General features: G+C 35.3%; 1 protein-coding gene across 12 annotated transcripts in view; it reads right to left on the bottom strand.

The window, feature by feature from the left end:
* The window catches only part of dmd (dystrophin), a 2,654,580-nt gene that overhangs the window by 1,207,964 nt on the left and 1,418,860 nt on the right, over positions 1–27,756 (bottom strand). The window lies entirely within an intron of this gene.

Here is a 27,756-nt window from a genome sequence, read left to right as displayed (position 1 = left end):
CATGACTAAAATAGTTTATAAAAATGTAATAGTTTAAACACTTTTTACTGTGAAGACAATTTTTCACTTTGCCATTTTACATCAGACATAAGCATATTAAATATTTTAGGCTGACTTTGATGTAAACACCAAATATATTGCTGTGTTATCAGTTCTCATTGTCAACCATATCCTGCACATACTGTATTTGATTTGTTATTTAATAGTCTGCTGTCTGCTTGGTTTACCCAGAATATAAATATTGTCAGATTTATGCTTTATTTTAATTACTCTGAAAGCCAAAATCATTAGTAAATTATTCTACTTTGTCATGTTGTGATACACTCAATCCATTTCCCAAACTTGTTTATTCTATTAAATGGGTGAGTGAGACGCTATTCCAGCAGCATCAGGCACAAGGCAGAAACTTACGCAAGAAAGGACCCATCACAGGTCACAGATTTCCAATATCCACTCACACTGGGCTAATTTCAAGTATTCACTCCTCATATTGTTCATATGTTTAGGATGTCAAGGTGATACCCTAAATGAATATTTAATATACCACATGTATCTCTTTCGTGATACATAAAATGCATTGTAAATTATTCCTTCTCAACTTGATATATACTACACTGAAAAAGCTCTTTGTTTTGGATAAGATATCCTGCTTTTTTGGGAAATTAAAGAGAACTTATTTTGGCAAATGAATACATAAATAAATAAAACATGTAGACAATTTAGTAAAAACAATATTCCGGAGAAAGAGAAAATTGACAGTTCACAGATTGAGAACAGAGTATCACATAAATGTCCATAGCTGTATGTTAATCCTCATGGTTGGTAGTACAAATATCTCTGTGCTGTTGTATATCATCATAGAGATGCTGGATAATGTCTGTGACATCCCAAATGAGCACCAAGTAACTGCTGCTGCAGGTGGGCAATGTTCCACAGATGGTATGGAGAATATTGTAGGTGGTGTCCCAGAATGTCTCTCACCTACACTGTCGCAGAAAGATCTAGGGCATCATTGGCCTGCAAGTGATGCTGATGTCACATAGGCTTTCTCACAAGACGTTAGTCACAAGATGCCTACCATGAGAGAATGTAAAAAAAGTGTATCTTTACACGGTTAAACTGCTTCTGATATTTACCAGAAATGATCAGCTATCTTAAGTGCCTACTAAAAAAAGATCCTCACATTACACCGTATGTTGACCAAGTGTTCATGTGCAACACCAGTGGTACCCAGCCCAAGAGAAAGACGGAACTGATTTTGGCATCAGTTCCTGGCAACCAAGTTTACTCAAGCCTGAGAAAGGTCTAGATAGCCATTGGCACAGTCGCATAAGCAAATAATCAATGGCACACACTAAGACAGAGGTCATTAACAGCATCACATCTTTGCTTTTTGTCAGTATGTCATTCAAGGGATTGCCCAGCACTCCACAACAGTGTATATGGTGGAAATATTTAATGTAAAGGATGTCATAGGCTATCACATGATTCTCTTATGCTTTTATATGGTTGTTTCTGATGGCCTTTGGGATAATTACTGACACATGAGAAAGCCATCCTGAAATCATTGTCATGTCTGGGTCTCTCCTGTTGTCTTTTCTATGTGGCTAAAAAGTGCCATGATACAACTAGGTCTACCTCACAAAGGACACGTGACTTAATATGTACAGTACCAAATGCGGGTGTCTGTATGAAGGACTAATGTGTCCTTTAGCCATTTTTGGAGTGCTACTTCTACTTGTAGAGCTCACTTTCAGCCAACAATGTTCAGTTACAACCCTTTTCATCAGTGCTATGCATGGCGTTTATTGGTAACTGAAAACATTTCAGACATGTGAATCTATTTCTATACCTAGTCCTATGCCTAAATGCACTACAATTAACCAATTCATTTGGGTGTGATTATTATTATTATTATTATATAAAAACATTTAACATTACATTAAATTACAGATACATCAAAATAACCAGGACATTTTTTTCTCTTATCACAAACTTCAATAAAAGGTCTGGTATCTCCAACTTTATTGATTAAGCACATGTTGGAAATATATTTTAGGAAATGTTGACTTTGTCTTGAAATATCTGGGAAGCATCGTATCCACCCATTTCAACTCCCTGTCTCTACTACAGACAATGGGGAGCCAATTTCCTTACCTATAGTTATGGGTGAAAACCAGCATGGGTTTACTGGTAATAGCTTGGCTGGTAAGTGGCTTACCATGATGTCTTCGGATTGAGGGAAGAAGAATCTGGGGTCTCCAAGAGCAAAAGTACTGGGAGCCGAACTGGAGTCTTAGGGGTTGGAAAAAGCCACAGAAATATGAATATACCTAACATGCCTTTCAAAATCTCAAACTATATTTTAAAATCTCTAAAATGCATTCCAAGAAATTGTAAAATAACTTTTTGTAATCATTTTGAGATATCACAAGTATATTTGAAGATATTTTCAATTTCACATGAAACTATTTTGAGATATCTCAAAGCATATTTGAAATATCTGAAATCGCTTTTCAAATATCAAAATGAATGGCAGATAGCATAAAATAGGGAGGATATTGTTTAATGGTATCTGTAAATTACTTTCAGATATTAGAAAATCTAAAATTATGCTTCGTTTAATGTGACTTGCCATATTGGGAGATTAGCTTTATCCCTACAGTTGTTTTTATTCTATTACAGTAAATAAGTGAATGTTTGAAACCCTTGATGTAAGTAAAATAACACTGAAAGTTTTAAAAGCACAACAATCTAGACATAACTCATGAGATACATGAATATTTTTCAAACATCCCAAATATTCTTTCTTACTTACATGTTTTTTTACAGATGGCTCTTTGAAAATTGTCCTTTGATCTTTTGTTGCCCTGTTTATTTCATTTTTATAATTATCAACTTATTTCAATGTGACTCTTACCTGTCAGATCAAAAGACAATAGTGCCAGCCAGTATACCGTACAGAATGTGTGTGTGTTCTTTTAATAATATGGTGTACTAATTGGCAAAATGCCTTAACAGAGATCATATAGCAATATTGATAAAACTGCAATATTTACTTTACTTTCATTACTATTTCCTCCAGTACGATGAGGACAGACTGGTGCAGAGGTTAGGACTAGGGCCTCATGGATCTATCTATTCAGGGATGAAATGCATGCACAATCACTGTCTCTGTACAGTGTGCACATTCTCCTCACATCTGAGGTGTTTCTCAATGTGGACTCTTTTTATTTCTCCCACAACCCAAAACATTCATGTTGGGTTTATTGGTAATTCCAAATGAATCCCTATGTGTGTGTGTGTAGCCTATACTATGGGTCACTGGTCCTGTCCAAGACTTCTCTCTGTCTTACATCTGATGCTGCTGGGATCCTTTTCTGCCCCAAAGAAAACTTTAATAGGATTTCAAAGATTTGAGAATATTGTATGCATTTTGAATCCATCCACCCATCTATCCATTCATCCATCCCTACATCTTTAGTAAAATATATGGCATGATTTTAAAGATGTGAAATAAAATTTTGTAACATTGCTCCTCAGTGCACAAGGACAACATTTATGGTACTACTTTTTTACTTTTATTTTCTTATAAAAAGATAAACCACTGGGATTTTACACTTCATAGCTTCTTATTTAAACTTTCTTCAAAGACTCATTTGTTACAAATAAGACCGTAAAAACCTGTCAGATTTAAATGACTTTTTTATTATATTCTTGGAGGCTGCACTCTTAGTTTTAAAAGCACAGAGTTAAGATGACGCTTGCCATTCGGCTTGCTAGTTGGGTGTAAACACCACATGGCTGCCTGCCCCTTCTGAAACAGGCACTATAACAATATTTGCAGACTTTAAAATCATTCAGATATAATTGAATATCATGAATGAAATATTTATAACTTGCAGTTGTTAGAAATATAAATTCAGAATATGTATTTTTATTAATAAAGCAAGAGGTTGACATTCTCATTAATCATCAGATGATGGCAATCTGTGTGATGATAACATACAAATAATGTACAGTAATTCAAAACAATTAAAATCAAGATGTAACATTTTGATTGTATTATCAGGTGAATATTGTGAAGTTTCAAAGTCTCTTTAAATGTGCAACAAATATAGAGTGGGACTGACATTCTCTAATACATAGAAGTCTGTCAAATAACAAGCAATGTATCCATTGTGAAAGGTTTACCTTTAACAGAAAGTTATAAACCGAAAGATACGAGGGATTAATAAAAAATATACAGAAACTAAAAATAAATAAATATGTATTGTTTTGTTAGTATGCCACACAAAAACAGGCATTCAGGGTAGAGAATTTGACATTTGACTATAGCAGTTAATATTCTACTACATTATACATTTTAAAGACAAAGAGAAAAGCTGGCATTAGTCTAAGGATATAAGAAAATTTCCAAAGCTCTCAAAATTCCCTAAGAACGCTCAAGCCACATAAAAATAAACTGATAAAATGACATTATTCAAAATGGGGAATCTAAGCAATAAATGCAATAATCATGGAGGACAGAAGAGATGTGTGAAAGCATTACAGAAGGCTAATATGACAAGAATGGTCTACAAGAAAGCAATAGATGAGTAGAGTAGATGTCAATAATGAGAATATTATGAGTTTTGCATTGGATTTATAGCACTGTGGGCTTTCAGTGCAGTATAGCATGGATAATTATGCATGCATAATTAGCCATGTGCCACAGTGGTGAGTCAAAACAAGACTTAAAAGAGCAACCCCCTCTCATTTCTCTCATCAGAAAACACACAAGTCCCTGTGAAACAGTGATAATAAAAAACGATTTATTAATATTTACATGGTGTTTCTTCTTCATGGAAGAAAAAATTTGGATGTGAGCATCAGTAGGCTTTGCGCCTTAGGAACTAAGTTACCCAAACTATTCTATAACATTTCAATAATTATTTCTGATCATAAAATAGGCAATTGCGGTAGCAATTGACGAGAAGTATTCATAATTAATTGCAGAATTACAGTATTTGAGGGTTCCTCTAGAATGTCTCTTTCTCTTCCACGATTTGGTTGAAAAACTAATCAACACATCGTCATCTCATAACAGGCTTAGGTTTCAAGTTTGGTATTTTTCCATCCAGCCGTTTTAGCTCTAGACCGTCCTCAAGAAACTGTGACACACAGTCACACACACACACAGACAGACACACACACAGTCATCATCAAAATATTGATCTTTTTGGTATCAGGGGACTCTGAAACGTCGAGATCCGTAGAAAACCAGAGATCAAAATTTTTGACAAATCTAGCTTTCATTCCTCCCCCGATAATGATAGGTTATGGTGGGGGAGGGTGTAAATCAAAAAGTTCAAAACTTCTGTACAGATACATGGGAAACAAGAAAGATGTTCTAGCTGCGTCTGGAGCCGCATATTCAAACAATGGAATGAGCTAGTCCCACAGCACTGCTTGTGGCAAGGCAAGTGTGTGTCCCAAGAATGGAAATTTGTGAACGCAATGATTTAATATTTTATATACTTATTGCTAGTTTGAGACTGCCTGCTGTATTTTATTTGTGGTGTTCATTCTGTCTGTATATTTTGTTGTAGTAAGCACTACTGCCTCATGGCACAGAACACATTTTTGGCCACAATGATCAGTCCATCATAGTTGGCAGATGCTTCCATTATCTTCAGGGACTGTTAAAAAACACTGCAGTATTATAATTCACTCAAAAATTGATCAGTTCCTCCTTACCCATTGACTTGCATTTCACAGAGCTCCTGGACATTTCTGTGATGTTGCCGACTTATCACTTATTACTACTCAATAGGTTTGGTACAAATATACCTAGCCACACTAGGAAAAGAAAATTGAAATGGAAAAGTAAAGCAAAATTACTGAGGAAAACACAATGCAGACCAATAGAGGTGGTGTATGCTCTGGCATATTTATCTTTCTAATAGATAAATCATCTGCTAAGTCCAGTATCCTTTCAAAGACACATACAATGTGAAAATGAAACAACAACATACAGGTTTAAGCTGGAAATGGTCATAGCTCAGAACTCAGGCCTCAAGTCAATTAACAATATAACAGTCAGTCAGTCATTGTCCAACCCACTATATCCTAACACAGGGTCACGTGGGTTCGCTGGAGCCAATCCCAGCCAGCATAGGGCGCAAGGCAGGAACAAACACCAGGCAGGGTTCCAGCATACTGCAGGGCACACACACACACACAAAGGATCGCCAATGCACCAAATCTGCATATTTTTGGATTGTGGGAGGAAACTGGAGCACCCGGAGGAAACCCACGCAGACACGGGGAGAACATGCAAACTCCACGCAGGGAGGAGCCGGAAAGCGAACCCAGGTCTCCTTACTGCGAGGCAGCAGCGCTACCACTGCACCACCGTGCCAACAGTATAACAGGAACTGTAAAATTGTGTTCATCAACGCCTCACACCAAACATGCAGGAAAATTTCAATGATTCTGAATTGAAGAACTAGCTCTCAGATAGGCACAGTTGAAAGGAAGTTATTTCCAATTTGTTAACATTTAATTTAGAGGTACCAATAAAACTTAAGATACTTTTATTTTTTGGCTTTGATTACATAATCGTTAGAGCTGATATGCAGTAAAAAAAAAACACTACCCAAATTAAATACTTTATAATACTGTACAATGACAGTACACATGGGCATGTTTCAGGAATGAGAATACTTTTTATTGGCATTGCATTTCCAAACAATAATTCTAATAATAATCATAATAATGCAGATATTCATATTGTTGCAAAGACAGTACATTACAGTTAAGATAGATAAAGAATAAATTAACAACAGATTATAAGGAAAATGCAGCTGCTTTTATATTTTCTAGTTGCTAAGCTCTTAGTCTCTTGTAAAACACGCCGGGGTGATCTTTTCTACACCCTATACTCACTAATCATGTTTCTGGGTCAACAGGGACAGTGTTGGCAATGACTTCTCACATTAATGAAAGGAGAGGCTGTTTTCATAAATTACAGAAAGAGGGCACCTAGTCTTTCAAGAAATGCAGTAGCTCGCAATAAAGCATCATAAATTAAAATGCAGTCGGAGTTAGTACGTTATGCTGTCCAAAATATTGATTTTAGTCTGTTATTGACATTTCCAAAGGCTTCTAGCAGAATTTATTAAGAGATTGTTTGTCGTGAAAAAATACATAATAACATGCTTATAATACAAAGAAAAAAGAGATTCAAAATTAGCATAACACATACATGATATAAATATAACCTTTACTGGAAATGCTTTTAGAAAGATCTTACACATTTCCTAATGTAAGTACCTAAGATAGCTTGACAATGACAGTATGTCCTCTTGTTCAAAAAAAGATTAAATCATTTTAGGGGAACCTTGGGAATCCCATAAACACCAAAAGAGATGTTACTCTGTTGGGCCCTTGAGCAAGGCCCTTAACCTGCAATTGCTCTTTCCTGGGTATGACGTTAGCCTGCATCCAGACCTGCAAGCAGGTCCTCAAACTTGCAGGGAAAACCTGGAGGTTGGTGTTAGGATTTTCACTCCAGCCACTGTAAAAAAGAAAATCTCACACTGTTAAATTCCATTCAAACTAGAGTGGTGCTGAGGTGTCCTAATCTGTGATCCTGAGGCGGTTCGTTGTGCGGTGGGTGCGGCAACACGTTGTATCAGCACATGCTCTCAATATGTCTCTTTCTCACTCTCTTGGGTAGTGCACTATTGAAACCCAGTTTTAGTTCTTATCTATGACATTGGGAGATACTGGGACCTCCTCCCAGTGTTTATATGGGCTTTCTCCAGTTACTCTGATTTCCTTCCATATGTCAAAAATAGGACTCATATCAGGTTGAGGATGTGTTTGTGTGTGATTAAAAGTGTGCTCTGTGAACAAGTGGTATCATGTTCAAGGTTACTTCTTACCCAGTGTTCTCCAACTCACTCTGGAATGAAAGTATTGGGTTCAAATAATGGATTGATTGAATTACTAGAACTACTCCTACATTGTGAGTGACTATTGTGAACAATAAAGAAGTTAATGCATTACAATTACAAGGCAACAACAGAATTTATTACAGTTGACAGACTGACAGTTGTAAAGGAACAAGATGTAAGGGTGTTTGATGTGGTGGTAACATATGGCCAAATCAAGTCCATGGATAAGATCACATATCCCACTCTACAGTCTATTGTGATTCTCTAAAGTGTGTTAAGTCGCCTACCACCATTTACCTACCATCTAAAGATTCAGATTAGCACCTCTCCTTCAGTCCCATGATGCTTTTCCCAGTCAATGAAAGGTAATAATTTAGCTATTTATAGTATGCAGATTGTGGTGTGAGCCAATGCTAAAACTAACATGGTTCCACTGCAAAGAGTTTCAGCTTTCCATTGAGTGCTAGGCTATTTTAACATTTAATATGCTCTTTGTAATAATGAAAGTACAAGCACAGACATGTATTATGTAGGGACTCATTAAAGCCCAGTTTTCTAAGCAAAGTGACTATATTCAGCATCATGACTGATAATAATAACAGGCTAACTGCAATGAAAATTTTACTCTAAAGTGTGTTTGTTCGTTGTTGAGAGCAGCATCAAAATAAAACAGAATTATCAGCCACTTAAAATGAAAGCAATGGTACCTGCATACAAATTTGTAAATAAGCCCAATAAGATGTTTTTATCACAGCTATGCATAACATATGGAAGTGAATATTTCATGGGCGTCAAAGAGGAAAGTGCTAAACAGAAGGTAAATTATTACTAATGTATCCATTGCAGTCTCACACCTTGATGTATCTGGTCCAACTCACAAAAACACATTTTTTCTTTAGGTAAGAAGTAAAAGAAAAAAAATACAAAAGTCTCTTCTAACAATAATGATCTATGTGACTTGTATGATTCAAATCTCTTTGTGTACTTGGAGTTTCTTTTTCACCCCAGTTGAAAGTAAAATGAAATTTTCTATCAACTGCACTACTACTGTACTAGTGTAAACATGCTTGGTTCTTAGGAAACTGTACTGGGTACTACAGGGTTGGTTGACTAATGATCCTCAAAAAATAACTCTAACACATGAGGGTCACCAGGGTTTATGACTCTACCATACACTAACACAACATTATAAAGTTTTCATCCATCACTTTGTACAAAGAGAATTCACCAAAAAGATAAGACTTCTGAATTAGTCAGAAGGTGTTCAAGGTAACGATGAGAGAAAAAGAAAAAGAAGTGGAAACAACTTCTTTGATGTTATTCCTATAAAAGGAATAACTTCTGAGGACATGTTATCAAATATTTTGACAATACCATTCAATCAAGCTATGTGCAGCTATAGAAAATGCTAAATACCATATATACTAACATACAGTATAAGTCGGGTCTTGAAATCCAAAAAATCGATCATAAAATCCGACCCCGACTTATACGCCTGTTCAAAAATGCAACACTTAATTATTATTATTTTTTTTTACATCTTCTTGCCTCTTCCAATTTCGCATCAATTTCTCAGATGCATCAAATTTTGTTGCAGCAGCGCAGTTACTAATTTCTTTCGCTACTTCAACAACGTTTAATTTAAAAAAAGCCTCATATTTTCTTCTGATAGAACACTCTATTGTAGATAAGGGATGCTCTTACGGTAAAGGTGTATGAGGATGTGAGATACAAAAACACAAATCAAAAGTTTGGGTATTACCGTGTGGTCACGTAGGCACAATACATAGAAAAAAAGGCAGTGTGCTCCGTCGTAACTCTCTTAGGTGAGCATTAGCATATCATAATCACTTGGACCAATAGCATGAGTTTTCTGCTTTCGACTTATATGACCAACATTATAAAATACCAGAAATTACCCGACTTATCCACGGGAGAACTTATCCGCAAGTATATACGATAATTTTAATTGAGGCTAAACACAGAATAAATGAGACAGAGACTCTAGTGGAGCACTTAAGATTTTGCCTTTGTCACACACGTGCATGGGAGGCAGTCTAAGGGCTTAACGAAATATAAGAAGTAGAGTTGGGGGTTAATGAACTGCACTAATGCCTTTTCTCCCTCTTCCACAGAAGATCAATAGAGAATCCCAGCTAGAGCTCTGCCCACTTCCATTCCCAGATCACACCCTCATGCGGACGTCAGTCCCACCTAAACCCGCCTCTTCCTGCCTAGACTCTACAAAAACCAAACCCTTCATTCTGCAGTCAGTCATTGTCTTGACTCAGTCCTTTGCGATACTCACTTCTTGCTTATTTTTGCTGCATCGTGATAATATACGGGGTGGACTCCCCAAACCTTTCTATTTGTTTTTGTGTCTTTTACACTTTATTCATGTAATTCTGCTCATTATGATACCTATGTTCCTTTCCTGTGTGGGTGGGACCTATGCTTTTTTATCTGTGATGTGTTACTCTTCCACTAGAATTTAAATTTAAAGTTTCTTTTCCCTTCTTTCAGGATTTGCATTCCTGCAAAGTATTACGTCCATCAGGAATCAATTTTTAACATGAAGAATATTTTTGTCCATCCAGCAGGTAACATTCTGTTGATAGTAATCAGTGCTAACATTTGTGATGCACATGTGGTAACAGAATGCATTGCAATAGATGACACATCTCAAACATTAACACTGGGGGCCATTAATAAATGCCACTCAAATTAAATGAATTTAATTAAATTATAACTTTGTTGCAAGCACAGGACTGATAAGTCTTTTACGTAGACAGTTTTACAGGCATGCTTGGGAGTAAAGGGGAGGAATGTTTGCTCATAGAATCTCAATTTCCCTTACTAGAATGGAGGACCACCAAGCAGAACAAGCCTGACAGTACTTCCAACCTGCCTTCAACTCCCCTTTAAGCACCACCTCTTTCACCCAACCAGGCGTCATTTGATCGGAAGGGCTTAAGCAGTGCAGACGCTCTCGCAGTTCTTTCATAAACCACTCTTCTTCTTCTCTAACCTCTGGACTTTGCTTCTTCATGTCATTTGAGTCGTTGTCCAAGTCTACCTCTAAACTTCAAGATCTGTGACCATGTGGCCAATAGGGGCTTTTAAGCCCAGGCATATTAATACTTTTGGGTATGCTTCAGTAATTACTGTACTTCGGAATTGCCTAAAGACATCACAGTGCCCTAGGATAAACAGGCTCCAAATAGACCAAATAGGCTCATTCCCAGTGCCTTTGAGGAAGTACAGTACGGTATACGGGACATCATGGAAATCAATTTTGTTCTATTTGAAATAGTTTTTGGAGTAACAAAGTTTTTTCACATATGATATTAAATTTACCACAGTGCTGCCATTTCCTTTTCATTTAATTCGGCCAGTGCCATATTGCTTATACTGGGGCTACCCTTGCTACCGTTATCATCAGACTATCCTTTTAAAGATTCTATGGCTTAATAACCTTCATTTAAATATTGAAATCAGTTTCATAACAAAAACAAACCTAAGACTTGGGCTACAGGAAATAAGTACGGTTTGTGTGAGGACTTTTCTTCCGCATTTACTGTAGCTTTGTTTCTGGCTTTGTGCTTTGGCTGTGAAGACTGATTCTTCAGCAGCTCTTTTGGTTTCTGAGTTGTGCTTGTATTTTTGACCTTGTTTTAGTCTGGGCTTTTTTGATGCTTCCCTATTTGCAGTTGCAGTAAAAAAATGGCAGTCAACTATATCTTGTCTGGATGTCCCTACTGCAACCAGAAGTAAAGAGGGATTACTACCTGTTCCTAGTGTACTTTTTCATTCAGCATCTCCAGGGAAATCACTCGCCTGCATCAAGTGGATCTCACACTAACAACCTACCCAGGCAGGTTCTAGTATGAATATTCTCCACTCTGAATATCACCTTGTTTCAAGTTCATTCCTGCTCTTTTGTTCATATGCATTTATCAACTGACCAACAGTGCATGCATTGTTAAATAGCTAATAACATCATTAGAAAAATGATATACTGCAGAGAGAGAGAAAAGGAGAAATATTACTAACAGTAAACACTTAAGAGTCACTGTTTAAAACTGTTACGCACAAAGCATGTGGTGACACCAGGCTGTTTAGCTAATATGAAGTGCTTAAATGACAGCACAATGATGTTTAAAGTATATGGGATGTGGCCAGGATGCATGGGAGTGAACAGCAAGAGTAGAATAATGACTACATAGTATACTAGAGTCCAGAATAAAGAAAAGTAACCCAGTCATTTATTGATGCTTAGGTCATGTATGGATCAGCCTTTTTTCTTTTTTTTATTAAATGTATGTGTATTATCATACCACAAAAATGTTACAGCATTAAAATAGTGAATAGCAAATATGTAGAAAGAAAGAAAGATAGAAAGAAAGAAAGATTTATTTTCTTGACCTCAGATGTCAGTCAGTATTCTTTAAACTCCAACAATAACAACAATTCACAACAATTCACACCGTTAAAAGGGCTTTGAAGGAGGCAGTCAGATGTAACAGAAAAGACAAGCAGCCAGATTGCTCTATAATTAGATATGCTTTTTTCTGGACTGTACAAGTTTTGCATGAAAGGGGTTAAATTATGCAGCATTATAAGTGACACCAACTCATTTATGAAATCCTGAGAAGTGTAATCATAAAGAGAGATAATCTGCAGTCTAATTTCAGCCTTGTTACTGATTGGATGACTGTTGAATGGGGGTTTCTTGGCTTCCTTACTAATTACTTGGTTGGTAACGTTGTATTGGTGTTTTTATATATTACCATAAAAATACTGAGAATATGCAGAAAGCATGCTATATTGGTTAAAATGATACTGTATAGTTTATGCAGTGTGCTTTCCAGTGGCCACAAAGGTCCAAAAGGCAAGGATATGGATAATGGGCTTAGTGATGCAAAAGATGTCCAAGAAAGCCTTTACTTTAAGTAATTTTCTTCTTTACTTTACGCTTTCAAATGCAAAAGTTTTTTGCCTTCTTAAATTTTCTCTTTAGTCTACAGCTATTAATAAAAATACTGTGAATAATGTGAATCAAATGGTCATTTTACGTTATTTATGATTGTGTAATGTTCCACTGTTTGATATAAAATTAACTAAAATCCAGGCCCATCAATCAATGATATTATTGTTATTATCACTGTGCCCACTCCGTCCTTCCATTACAGCCTTTTGTAAAAGTAGCACAGGCAGATTGACTGACTTGGTCAGCCCCACAGAGTGCTTCAGAAACAGGAACTCTACAAGGAACCACATAGGTTAAAGTTCAAAACTCCTAGACACCACCTACCTATTTAAAGTTGCTATTTTTACAGTTTATTATGTTAAAAAAGTACATTCATCATTTTTTCAAATAAATCTGGATAATGAAAGGTGGCCATGTCATCTTCCTAATGTTGCTGGGATAGGTCCTGCATGCACCATCAACACATTCCTTCCCCAAAAGCCACCATGATTTGTAATAATCAGTTTTGAAAACAGATAGTGGGATTGATGTGTTTTAGCAATAATTGAAAGAATTATGGATGGATAATTATATATATATATATATATATATATATATATATATATATATATATATATATATATATATATATATATATATATATATATATATATATATATATATATATATAGATAGATAGACAGAAATTCAACTGGGAATATTCACAAGCAACAGCAGAAGCTTTAAGTTTGCTTGACTCATACTATTTAGCATTAGCCTATTGCCATTAATGCTAAGAAGACCATTTCCGTATGCTTTTGGCTTAAATCATAGCTCCAGGTATACCTTTGTCTTATTAGTCAGATACATAGGAAAAGTTAACTTTGAGCTTTACAGTCATGTGCACTAGTCACTATAATTTCTTTAAACTGTATAAAGACTTGATGATTTATGTGGTGTGTGGATTGTTCTTATCTATTAACAGAGTTACAGACTGTGCAAAAGTGGTTCCATATCATTACTGTCTTGCCCAGAAAAACAGCAATAGATTCTCGGGATAAAAAAGAACATTTCTTCAGCTCAACAATCTTAATTTTAGTCTTTTTCATCTCATCTTTTGAGTGCATAGGTTCGAGCACAGGAAGAGAACAGACACACTGTATAACTGTTATGTCAAGCAGATGTACCCAAAAACTAAAAAAATAAACATTAATTTGCAGATTCTAGTGTATATTTTTTAAATATAGAAAGATCATTATTTGGAAACTGTGCTGGTTGAGTGGTTTGAGCTGCTGCCTTACTGCTTTAATAGGTTAGGTTCATTACGTCACAGTCATGTCACTTTCTGCATAGTGTTTGTATATTCTTTCTGTATCTGCATGGAGTTTTCTTGAGTTTCTCTGTTTTTTCCATATACTAATAGAATGTTTGAATAATTAGTGAGTCAAGAATGGCCCAGTGTGACTGAGCGTGGCTCCAAATTAATGTCTAGTTCCTGCCTTGGGCTGAATGCTTCCATGTGCCAGCTCCAATGATCGTAATCTTAGATTGAGCTGAATATGGATGGTCATGAGTTTCCATAACTTTCTATATCACCTTTCTGGATTCTCCTATATGTTTACCACCTTTTCTGAAGCAATGTGCAAATTTAAATGTTGCATCCTCCTTAATTAGTGTGCAATAGCTTACAACTTAATAAGCCTTGTTCAAATTTAATGTTTAATGTTTTGCTTGGATATAGCATTTTCTTTCCATCTGCTATAATCTCTTCAGGAATGAGCAGTGGGACACAGTGTGAAATTATATCCATCACTTCTTTTGAGTTCTGCATTAACCATAATGATGCTATTAAATCTGTTTTGAGCACTTCATAAAAGTGCAGGAAAATCCAAGAAGATAGTTAAACTGGTAGTTTGTCTTTAATCAGTCTTCTTTACCTTAAAACTGATAACCTTATTCTCTAGGTGCATTGTCTTGCTCTTTCTTCCACTTCTTTATTATATAGGGAATCCATCTTTCTTGGAAGCAATTTGCAGTAGCCGAAAAAAGCTAATTTCCCCAGTGCTGCTTCCACAGCTGTAGACAAAGCGATCATTTACAAGAGGTCTAAATCTGGTACATGCGTGTATAATGTGGGATTCACTTAAAAACAAAGGAGTGAACCAAAAAGTTTCTTGAGATTCATCACCAGTGCTTCTGCAGTATCTCTTTGGAACACAAAATAATCCATACTGCAAGCCTTACAAACTATAAATATATATTTTCAGACCACTGTGACATCACACACACCTACAATTGAATTTGTTTCCAGTTCTGTATATAGATGTTAAAAAATAGCAAGAAAAAATGTTTCTACAATAAACAGATTCTTTGCAGGAATTTATTTATTTATTATAAGCACAATAAACAGTTTTATATAGAACTTTGTTCTGCTAGCAACTCTGAAAAAGCTCAGATGAAGCATTGCATAACATACATGTAACCTCTACCCCGAATAAAAAGAAATCGCTACTCTTGGCAACAGCATGGTATAATGTGAGTTTCTTCCTCTAAAACAGAAACCAAAATGTGGGCTTGAAAGCCCTTTAGCAAAAAGGAGGCTCCCAAGAGCTACTAAAATATTTTGATGTATTGTAATAATTGTATTTATGACTTATACTATCTTATGACACCTGCTACACAGTCCAGGTGACCTGCACTTCTTGTTGCCAGGATGTCCATTCCCTGAACATAACAAGATTTACTAAATTAAAGAATAAATTGATATTATGACTTAAAATAAGTTCATACACAGTGAGCTTTATTTCCTTTCTGATTTTCAGAGATTCTCATATATTTTATACATAGTGATACACAAATTTAAATTTTATTTGATTAGTGGGTGCAAGCAGTACACCATAAATATAAAAAACAAAAATTAAAAAATTTTACACTATAACACATAACTTTATTTAGCATTTTTTGATGTGAGTATTGTTTAGATTGTTCAATAATTCATACATACATTGGTGCTATGCAGTGCTAATGATTTTTTTTTTTGTAACTTGTAATGGTTCACAGAGTTGGTCAATCTGAAGTTTTGAATTTTTGGACCAGGAAATGAACTACCAAGAGGAGAAAAATAAAGGTCAGAACTGGGAAGTCAAAAGATCAGTTGACTAGACAAGAGAGAAAAACAAAACCATCATCTAAGATTCAGAAGAGGAGTTTGCAACACTTAAATAGAAGTCAGTAACAAAAAGGGAAGCTTTGAAAATGACATTTTAATTTATTTAGGATACAGATCAACAATCACTGACATTTTTCACAGATGCAGTTTTGCAACGTTAATGGTAGTCACCTGATGGCAACAGGTGAAGTGATCATCAAAGGTATGACTTCATAAAAAAAAAACTCAGAAGATGGCACTGCAATAAAAGGCTAACAAAAATGTGTCAAATTTTATTTTTAGAGCTATAATCAAAAATTAGGGTTACAGTATGTCATAAAAAGGATGACACTACATCCAATAATTGATTATTAGCTTAACTCGCTCTTCAACATCTTTCTACAGTACTTGCACAATTAAACAAGATGTTTTGTTCCAATAGATGAGAGGGTCGCGTGAATGCAAAAAATTGTGAGTGTTGTGTGTGTGTTTCCACTTAAGAACTATTTCATGTATTTAGCCTTTTTTAGATGCATCAAACTCAATGTTCAAAAGAGAACTATTTAATAACTCTTTACTGTTACTGGAAGACTTATAAAACTAACTTAAAGAATAATGGAGATATCTCGAGGGGCATGATTGAGAGGAACCGCTTGCCCGATCTGAAGTCAAGCAGCACATTGGAATTCTGTACAAGTCGTGGATTGAATAAACACTATGGTCAAACACAAGGCTGTTTTAAAATGCAGCAGATACCAGAATATTGTACATTGGGCCAAAGATCAATGATTGATTTTTTATGTTTTGTCATCTGAACATGAACCCATATTGTATGTTCAAGGCACTCGGGTAAAGAGAAGTGGCAAGCTACCAAATTACAACTACTTGGCGGTGAACTGGCTCAGACAGATGGAATGACCACTGAACAGACCCAGAAAGCCCAAGCATCTAGTAAGGATTTGCTGAGAATGAATAAGTTAGATGTTCTCAATTCCTGAGGTGCTCCTCCTGCATCTAGGGAAAGTTCAGGGACACTAATCTGAATGGACAGTCTTCAAGACCTCAGCTGGGCTATACTGGTGCATGTTGGGAGTTATGTCTTTTGATGTTTGTTTCAGTTCACTAATTGGTCTTGCTATATAAGTACAGGACCTGCCTAGGTCCTTGCGTCAGTGAGGCAGCAGCGCTAACCACTGTGTCACCATGTCTCTGACTTAGTCAGTCATAATTCCCTGTTTCTGTTTGTTTCTCAGCTGCTCTTTTACTTTTTTTGTACTGGTTAAATCAGTTATGTAAAGGAGAAGTGTATTTTAAGGGCACACATATTTAAAAAGGGAAATTATTGTTCAATTTAAGTTTTTAAGGCCTCTTTGGCCATTTGTATCCTGTCAATATAGCCGTGACCAACCTAGCTTTACCCATATTTGTGATTTCTGCTGCATAATTTAATGGATGCAATGCTGGTGGTGTGAGATGCAGAAAAGTTGTTTCTTTGTCACAAAGTTTACTACTACATTTTGAGAGAGCAGTGATATCAAGCACTTTTGCACATGCCCACCATTTATTATCCACCTTTATGTTCATGTAGAAAATTGATAAACTGAATGTGTTCTTTACTTGGAGCATTTTGCTATGTCATGTCTTCCCGTGAGGAGCTTTAGTAAAATGTACTTGACATTGACTTGGGATTCTCCAGTTACAGCAGATACCCTTTTTTAGCAGAACATTCTTATCTGTCAGCTCTCCTGAGAAGTCACAGTTTTGCTGCAAAAGTTTGTAAATACAGAATTTATTTGGCTGCCCTCCTGCATAGTACAAATTGTTTCTCTTTTAGAGATGTACCTGTACATTGCCAGCCCAGTAAATGTGCACACATCATACTTAATATACACAAAAGTCTTGTAGTGCATCAACTCGTACTTATAGCTTGCGAGTTAGGAGATGATACAATAACAAGGGCTGCCACCCCACAGTAAGAGACAATCACGTGTTAATGTAGATCCATTGGGTCATTTGGTCTGCAATATTTTCCCCTTTTCACTTTACTTTGTGTTCTCCCTGTTTAACAAAACCCAATATCTATCTGTCTATCTATCTAGAAAAGCCATACTTACCCATTTTTAGATGTCTGTCTATCTGTCTATCTGCTTTTCACGAGACAATTACTTAAAGGATTTAGATCAGGTTCATTTCTATAATTTGCTAGAACACTCCAGTTGATTTTGCGACATCTCTTATTGTGTTAAGTATCATAGTTCGCTTGCAGGAATGATTTATTCGTGCTAATCCGAGACAGAGGCTGTGGGCTGAAGGGAGGGGGACACGTGACGTCAGGAGTGGGGAGCCAGGCAGGGACCTCCTCACTCACATGGCTGTATATTTACAAGATCAGTCCTTAGCCTGATGAGCTATTGTGTAATGTCACAATAGCAGGACAACAAAAAAAACTACTGACTTCAAGTAAGATGATACTTAAATGTCTTGTACTGCTCCGTATTTTTACGGTTAATAGTCAGTTTGCCTGTAAATTTCCTAGTACTCTCCTTAACTCATGCTCTGGCTCCCAAAGCATTATTATTTTCTCTTGATTATTCATATGTCATTTACGGTATAACTCCATTTACAATATTGCAGTGCTTGCTCTGATGTTTGTGCTAAGTACTGTGCTGTTATTGGCTACCTTCAGCTTAATCAGCCATTAAGCTTTCTGTAATACTGTGCTAACTAGACCATGGGAACAATGTTTCCTCAAACAGAATAATCCCCAGCATCCTTGATCACCTACCTCTGTCTAACAGTTTTGTTTCCTCATGTTATTTCCTTCTGCGTTGAATATGTAATGTGTTACTTCCAGAACACTACTTTTGATCGCAAGATGATATTCCTCTAAAATATAAAGACAAAGACTCTTGCCTGTTTTCCAGGTCTTCTAGAATTCATATTAGGCTGCTCTCTAATTCTGCAGTTGACTGTTTAAACTTTCTTTTTACAGTGTTGTTTAACTAACACCTTAAATTGGAAGAATGCAAGCTGTACGGAGTAGTGAATCATTTGGTAGTCTTCCATCCTTAATTTTTCTCATTCTTCATTCTATTTTCAGTACCATGGTGTTGTAATCAGTGCTCTCTAGTGAAGGTAGGGTGCAAGAAAGTCAAGTTTCTCCCACGGTGTAGATTACAGTGTTTGCATAAATTTCATCCAGCACTATCCCAAGCCCTACAGCTATCTAGAACTTTTTGAAATGTTCGATCCAGCTGAGGCTTTAGGCCTTGTGATGTTCAATTTCTGGGGCAGTGAACTCTGGAAACAGTCAATCTTATTACTCCGCTATCAACTTTTTTTTTCCCTTCACTGGAAATAATGCAGTTTTTCAGCAACAATGTCTTTATAAAAGTGAAAAGCTATATTTAATCAATTCGCTTCACCACTTATGGGCAACATTAAGGACTATTTTGAACACATTGGAGGAAATGTTTTAAAGTTCATGTTTAGTTTTCCATCTGTCTGTCCTATCACAAATGGTCTACAGTTAGATGGCAAAACTGTTCACATTTATTAAATTAAAACCCATCAGGTTACTATAAATAATTTACTTTCTGCTATAAGACTACCTGGCAATTTTATTATGTTTACTTCTTATATATCTATTTGACATGCAGTATACTTATTGAATAATTACCAAATTAATCCTGTAATAAGGACATGTATGCTCTTGCAGCCTTTGTATATTTGAGTTAATGTTTTAAAAATTGCTTTGATTTAATGACTAAGCAAAATATGCAGTTTTAAAAATAAATCTAAGTCATTAAATTTTTAAAAAATAATGTATCATTTATTTAGTCATTCTATCAGGCGTTAATTAATTTTTCTTTCATTTTAGTAATTGCAACTCATACAAAAAAAATTGTGCACCCTTGAACAAATTATTAGGAATACCGGTAACACTTGCATATCCATCATCAGCCAATCAAGTGGAAACAATGCATTGCACAAAACCATAGAGATATAGGTCAGGAGCTTTAGTTAACAATCATATAAAACTCAAGAATGGGGAAAAAATGTGATCTAATTGGTCTTGACTGTGGCATGATTGTAGGTGCGAGATGGGCTGGTTTGAGTATTTCTGTAGCTGCTGGGATTTTCATGCACAACAGCCTCTAAAATTTACTTAGAATGGTGCAAAAAAGATAAGGTGAGAGGAAGGTCTACAGGTGGTAAGAAGTCAGAGGAGAATGGCAAGAATTGTTTGAGCTGACAGAAAGGCTATGGTAACTCAGATATCAACTCTGTACAACTGTAGTGAGCAGAAAAGCATCTTAGAATTCACAACATGTTGAATCTTGACGTGAATGGGCTACAATAGCAGAAGACCACATTGGGTTATGCTCCTCTCAGCCACGAACAGAAAGCTGAGGGGGCAGTGGACACAGGCACACTAAGACTGGACATTCTACACAGCCACACAGATGGTAGTATCAGAATTTGGTACCAAAGACATGACTCCATGTACTCTGTCTGTCTATTGTCAACAGTCCAGGCTGGTGGTGGAGGTGGTGTAATGGTGTGGGGTCTGTTTTCTTGGGACACTTTGGGCCTGTTAATACCTGAAAGGCAAGGCCTGTTTGAGTATTGTTGCTGACAATGTGTATTACTTCATGGCCACAATTTACCCATCTTCTAATGGCTACTTCCAGCATTGTAAGGCACCACATCATAAAACAAACGCTATCTCAATCTGGCTCTATGAACATGACATTGAGTTTAGTGTTCTTTGGTGGCCTTCCCTGTCACCAGATCTGAATCCAGAAGAATACCTGAGATGTGGTAGAACGAGAGACTCACACTATGAATATGCAGCTGACAAATAAGCAGAAATGGTGTAATGCAGTCATGTCAATATGGACCAGAATCTCAAAGGAATGTTTCTATCATCTTGTGGAATCCAACCATTAAGGACTGAAGCTGTTTTCAAAGCAAAAGGGTGCCCTACCCAGTACTTGCCTAGGGAGTGTACTTTTCTGTGCAAATTATATGATTGATTCTACAAAGATGCCCTTTGCTTAACATGTTTGTGTTAAAAGTTAAAACTGCACAGCTCTCTTTACTCTTTCTGTTTCCATTCAGCTTGCAAAAGCAATAGTGACCACAGCTACCATGCATAAGTAAATGAAACATTAATTTGTTAAAATTATGAATATGAAGCTTAAAATGGGTAAGTATGGCTTTTCTGTGTAAAGAACAACCAGCAGGTTTTCAAACTATGACAACAGCTTTATTCTTGACAATAAAAGTGTTCAAAGCCGTCTTTCTTGGTGGGATGTAGCTGTAGAGGAACAGGTACACTGGCTGGGATGGGCTGATCCCACAGAGAAAGCCCTAAAGCCATTTGAAAGAGTGGTTTCCCTGTGGCTAAACTGGCCTTGGGGAACACGAAAGAGTGGTTTCCCTGTGGCTAAACTGGCCATGGGGAACACGAAAGAGTGGTTTCCCTGTGGCTAAACTGGCCTTGGGGAACACTTTGTAGTGCAAATTGTCAGACTAAGGTTAATGTTAATGCTTTGATTAACCTGGCTGAAAAAAATCCTTGATAATAATTTACCTCGTTGAGTAATCGGCAAACAAATCATGAATGAAGAGCTTAGCAGAAGTGGTTTAAGAGACATTTCCTTTACCTGTTGACACTGCAACACTAATTCAGTTTACCATCACAGCACAATGGCTATGCATCAGCATCTAAAAAGACAACATCACCCAAGATTTGCCTAACATCACCTAACACCGACTGTGTAGGTTTTATATGCTTTCTACTGTGTTTTATTTTCCTAGTTTAAATGATATGATAAACTTTAAAACTTTTTATATGTGACTATGAACACATTCTAATCTAACTATGAGGGAAAAAAACAGCCTCCTGATGGTTCGAAAGCCTTCCAAAAAAAAAAAAAAAATTACATCAACTTACACAACAGCATATGTGCACAATTTATTTCCTGACTTGTAAGTATTGTAATGCTGGTTGATGTTCATTGGTAGGACAGAGTAGGTCAATCAATATATATTTCTGGCTTTAAAAAAACAAAACTGTAATATAAATGACTTCCATTACAGCTACATGCTGTATGTGTAAAAGTGCAGAATATCTTCTAGGACTACTGCATGTAATACTATATTAGCGTTTGTTGAATGCAAGGAAACATGCATGCCCACCCACTGATGACTTGGAATGGCTAGTTACAGAGGAGACTCCTTATTTGCATAGCACATTCATTTAGGCTATTTTGAAAACCGATAGCCTGTGGTGAGATTTGATATTGGAAAACATCATCCATCACTTTGATATGAAAACAGGCAGCTGAATCAGTGAAAAGCTAAAGCTGACTACACCCAATCACAAAATTCCTCAAACAAGTAATTTTACTTTGAACTGAAAGCCAAACTTTGCCCTTTTTATTGAATAAAAATCAGTCCATTATCCAAAGAAAATGCATTTTCTCTTTCAGATCTAAAACACTTTGAAGAATACATAGGGCTATACAAAAACAATGTAAAATGGATTCTAATAAGAAAATATTGTACGTCACTTTTTTTAAAACATTTTTGAAAACAGATTGTTCTATTAGTCATCAAAAAAATCTTTATTTTACTCTGTTATCAATAGAGTCAATAATGACTGTGCTACACTTTCTTCTGTGTCCAAATATACAAATGGCAAAGCCTACATAAGACTGAGGCATCTCAGACCTTCTACAGGTTAAGGTAAGTCACAGCTCCTGCCTTCAGGGGACCCTACCCCTTTGGCTCAATGTATAAGAAACACAGGTAAAAAGTAGCAGAATTACCCTAAAATACAAAATGATTACTATATTGGATAATGAATTATGTAATACAAAACTAATTTCTTTAGCTCTTTTAAAAGTTTGTTGGGGTGGAAAATAAGAAATTTGCTCCTTAAAGCCTCATTTACAGCTTTGCTTAACTTTTCCTGGCCATTGTGTAACACTGGTAATCTGTAGTACAATAATAAAATCAATTATGTTAATGTTCTTTTAAATACTAAGTTTCTCTACTTAACACTTCATAAATTTATAATGAAGAATATATTTAACAGACTGACAAACTATTCAAATCAGTTTCAAATCAGAGGTTGCATTGCTGTTTTATTAATAATAATACCAAATTATAGCATGCACAATGTATATTATAATTAATTATATATATAATATATAATTAATGCATAATAATATAGCATGCTGCAACACTCTTTTGTTCACTCTACCTCCTGGAACTTTCCGTGCACTTACTTTACCATCTAAGAACAGAGCAGTGCTCATATTATGGTATCAAATCTTTATTTAAATGTTATGGTTTTGTTTTTAGTCATCTTTTTAGGAGAAAATGGAATGTGATTGTATCTTGATGTTATCAACATAGTTACTTGACTGTGTGTGTTGTTTACTGCACAGTGCTTTGCTAGTAAAAAAATTGTGCCTGCTTACAGGTATACTATAGCATGAGTTAAAGGTTGCGCGCTACTATAATTATAATATGCAGCAGTATGATGCATCTTTATTAGATTTGCAATTTTACATTGGACTTTGACCTTAGTATCTGGAAGAAATCAAACACTGGCAGTGAAATATGTACAAAATATTATTTTTTCCTTTGCCTATAATCACAGCTGAAACATACTGTAAATCGATTTATACAGTATTACTTTTTCCTTAAAATTACTTAAGCAGGAATCTTAATCAAGAAGAAAAAAAAATCACATTTAGCTTCAATTTCAAACAGTCTATTGATTTTATAATCCATAAAAGTGTTCATAATCAATTAAACAACATATGAGAAAACATTTTTTTTTAAAAAAACCCATTTTCATTTTAATGAAAAAGACCATATCAAACTGTACAGTTATGTCATCTATGACTCCTTTATACCCAGAATGATTGATATAGTCATTGATCATCAACAGCAATATGTCTGCATAATGCCTCAATGTGACTGTGACAGCCAAGTCAGAACTTTTTTTTTTCTTTTGAATGTTCTTGCTTTAAAGTTATTCTGATGTGTGTATTTATTTATTTCTTGTTTGTTTGTTTTACAAGCTTTTGTAAAAAGCCAATTTTCCCCCTGGGTACAGAAAATATTTCTATCTATCTATCTATCTATCTATCTATCTATCTATCTATCTATCTATCTATCTATCTATCTATCTATCTATCTATCTATCTATCTATCTATCTATCTATCTTTCTTTCTTTGTCCTCTGAAGCTTATATTCCCTGTCAGTTAAGCTCTTTCAGTAATTTGGTATGTCTCACCATGCACGCCAATCACTGAGCACATTTGCATTGAGAATATTAACTTCTGTATTTTAATATCGGGTGTGTTAAAAGCTATTATCATTCATAATTTGCATTGTGTTTATAAGATGGTCCAGTAATATTCTAATAAAGACAAATCAAGTGCAGTCTTGCAAGAATGATACATTGTATGAACATTAAAGCATGAAATGACAGGGCATTAGTCATCGTCCATCAGAGTGTTGGACATCTAAGGTACTTCTTTGAATTCATAATTACTTTATATGGATTTCTTTCTATTTATTGTCTGAGAAAGCTCTTCATGCCTGTCTTCCTTTTTCTGATATTCTGGTATCCCTGGGCTGTTTGCTACAAAGTGTAAATTTTCAGTTAGATCCTTGATGAGCCCGTCAAACTTAAATCAAAAAAAGTAAAAATCTTTAGATGCTATTTAAGATTAAGTTTGAACAATACACCCAACATGACTTTGACATCGTATTTGTGTTTTCGAGAAGCCTGATCTGCAAATTACAGCAAACTCTTCTCATTATTTTCTTTATTAACTCTTATTACAGTATTTGTAATATTTGGCAAAGAAATACTATGAGGAAATATATTTCTGCCTCAAATATCTATATATAAATCAAAATTAATTAACATCAAATAATTTTTTTAAATAAATAAACAGATATAAGAAAAAGCAAACATGGATATTTGCAGCTCAAGTAAGTTGAAGTTTCTGTGAAATTATCTGCAAAGTAACTGATTATCACAAGGAAGATAAAGCTAATGAATAAAAAATTGCTCTATGCACGTAAGCAGCCTAATAATTGTCTAATTACTGCTAGGACGGCATCTTCTCATTTAGTTTAATTAAAAATAATAAAAGCCATTCCTACATATGAAATAATAAAATGTACAAGAATAAAGTGAGGAAATCGTATCACTCTATCATGTAGCCAAATGCATAACCTAAGATAAACCAAAAAGACTCAGACACAGAGAAACATGGAAAAATCACAAACATTCAAATCATAAAGAAGACAATGTCTTAAGTCAGCATTTCTCAACCTTTAAGTATTTGCGACCCGAATTTTCATAACAGTTTTAATCGCGCCCCCCAAACATTTTTTTGAAATGTAGATGCATATTTTATTATACCTACTTAACTTTTATCGACATTTATCTAGCTCTATATTTATTGTTCTAGTATCAGAATGTAGTTTAAGTTAATTTGTTTTGGTTTCAACAGATGTTTTTCTCATATTTTTGATTCTTATTTTCTTTTTTTCACATCTTCGCGCCCCCTTTTTGTTACTTCGCGACCCCCCCTAAGTGGGCCCGCCCCCCAGGTTGAGAACCAGTATTTTAAGTGGCTTTAATTTACATGACAATTATTTGAATTTGATTCACCACACTTCTGGCTTTACATGAACACACGTATTGATGCATTTTGCTAATTTCTCTCACTGGAAATTACTCTGGTTAAATATCATCCTTAAAGTTTCCGATAGCCATCACTTCAATCATAAGTATAAAAATTAAGTTGTTAAAACTCTGACACTTTCTTCTTTTTTGCTCCAATGCCAAAGATAGCAATATAGCTGTCCTTAAACTACTGGAGAAATTAAGAAATTTAAAAATTAAGAAATAAAGCTGGCCAGCCAGTTTTGGGACCTGAGAAAGTCTCTTTCCAATGAAGTAATATAATAATTTGTTTGTGTTTGTCTATTACATACTAGTACATACTGGGATACAGTACATGTTCTGCTTGTTAATTTCACTTTTCATGTTACTGCTCCTACAGTATTTTTGCATAGATTGGAAGTAAATGTACTGTATTACATATAAGAATTTCCTAAATTAAAAAGTTGGTGCAGGGGGGACAAGGAGTGATAAGCCATATGTATTTAATCTTACTAGAGCTAGCCGTTTACAGTAAAGCTCCATAATGGGAACATTACCTGCAAAGAAATAGGGATAAAACTATTATAATAGATCATGGGCCTTTAAAAGAGCTTTTAAACAGTCATATAATGTGGAGAGTTTTAAACAGAATTAATGTAGCCAGGCTTTGAATACTTTTGTGTACCTACAGATTTGTTTTGATTGAATATAAGTTGCATATTTGAGGTTAATGGCTGTAATTAAGGGAAAGTATGTTTATGTGTTTAGGCAGGAAGCACTTCTTCAGACAAAGAGTCATGAGAATCTGGAACAAACAACCAAATTCTGCTTTCAGAAAGCATCTTGAGATATTGGACCAATGTAGCTCTAAGCTAGCCAAATGAGCTGGATGGACTGAATGGTCTCCTCTCATCTGTCAAAATTCATATGTTCTTATCCTTTGGTAAAAGTACAGGGAATTACTCCAGAGGGGTCTGAAAGATGCTACCATCATTGAGCTATTGATTTACTGTATCAACTGATCATTCAACATGATAAAAGCTAAAAGAAGAATATAAAAATTTGGTTATTAGTGACCACATTTTTAAAGAAGCCATATTGCTAGATAAAGGTAAGATCCCACTATAGAAAACTCCAATGCAGCACTCCAACATTGCACTAAAAAGGCTGAATGTTTACAGATAATATTCTGTAGACTTAAATTGTATGAAATACATATGTAATTCATGTTTGAAAACAGAATATGTATGTAGTATGAACATGAATAATTTTAGACTATTATCAGTAATGTTAAATGTTATAGTAATGCTTATAAAATTAGATTAATGCACTGTTTAATACATTTTTAGGGAGGCATATGTGCAGCTGTAGAGAATCATTTCATTTAAGATATTAAATAATACTAATTAATAGTAGTGTTAGGTTAATATACAATAATTATATTAATTAACAAATTATTTAAATAAGTTATTAATTAAATAAAAAGGCTAAGCTAAAGAAAATTATATACGATACATTTTAAGCTAAAATAAAGAATTAACCACAGAGTCTATATCTCCATATGATAATCCACCAAACACCCTTTAACTTGCCAGCAACCCCGAAGTATTTAAAAAAAAGTCATTCCTACATTTGAAATAAGCCTACTAATGGATGTAACGCATTATTTTTTAATTAAAAAGAATATAACTAAAAGGATGTGGTGGAAATTTGCTGTCCAACAACTAGTGTTACCTGGTATGTAACCTCCTAATAATCAGAATGCGATTCAGAGAAGGTGGCACAGTGGTAGCGCTGCTGCCTCGTAGTTAGGAGACATGGGTTCATTTCCCGGGTCCTCCCTACATGGAGTTTGCATGTTCTCCCCTAGTCTGTGTGGGTTTCTTCCCACAGTCCAAAGACATGCAGGTTAAGTGCATTGGCTATTCTAAATTGTCCATAGTGTGTGGTTGGTGTGTGTGTGTGTACCCTGCGGTGGGGTTTGTT

The sequence above is a fragment of the Polypterus senegalus genome, chromosome 2 (assembly GCF_016835505.1).
Source record: "Polypterus senegalus isolate Bchr_013 chromosome 2, ASM1683550v1, whole genome shotgun sequence".
Taxonomy (NCBI): domain Eukaryota; kingdom Metazoa; phylum Chordata; class Cladistia; order Polypteriformes; family Polypteridae; genus Polypterus; species Polypterus senegalus.
This window is presented reverse-complemented; position numbering and strand designations above follow the sequence as displayed.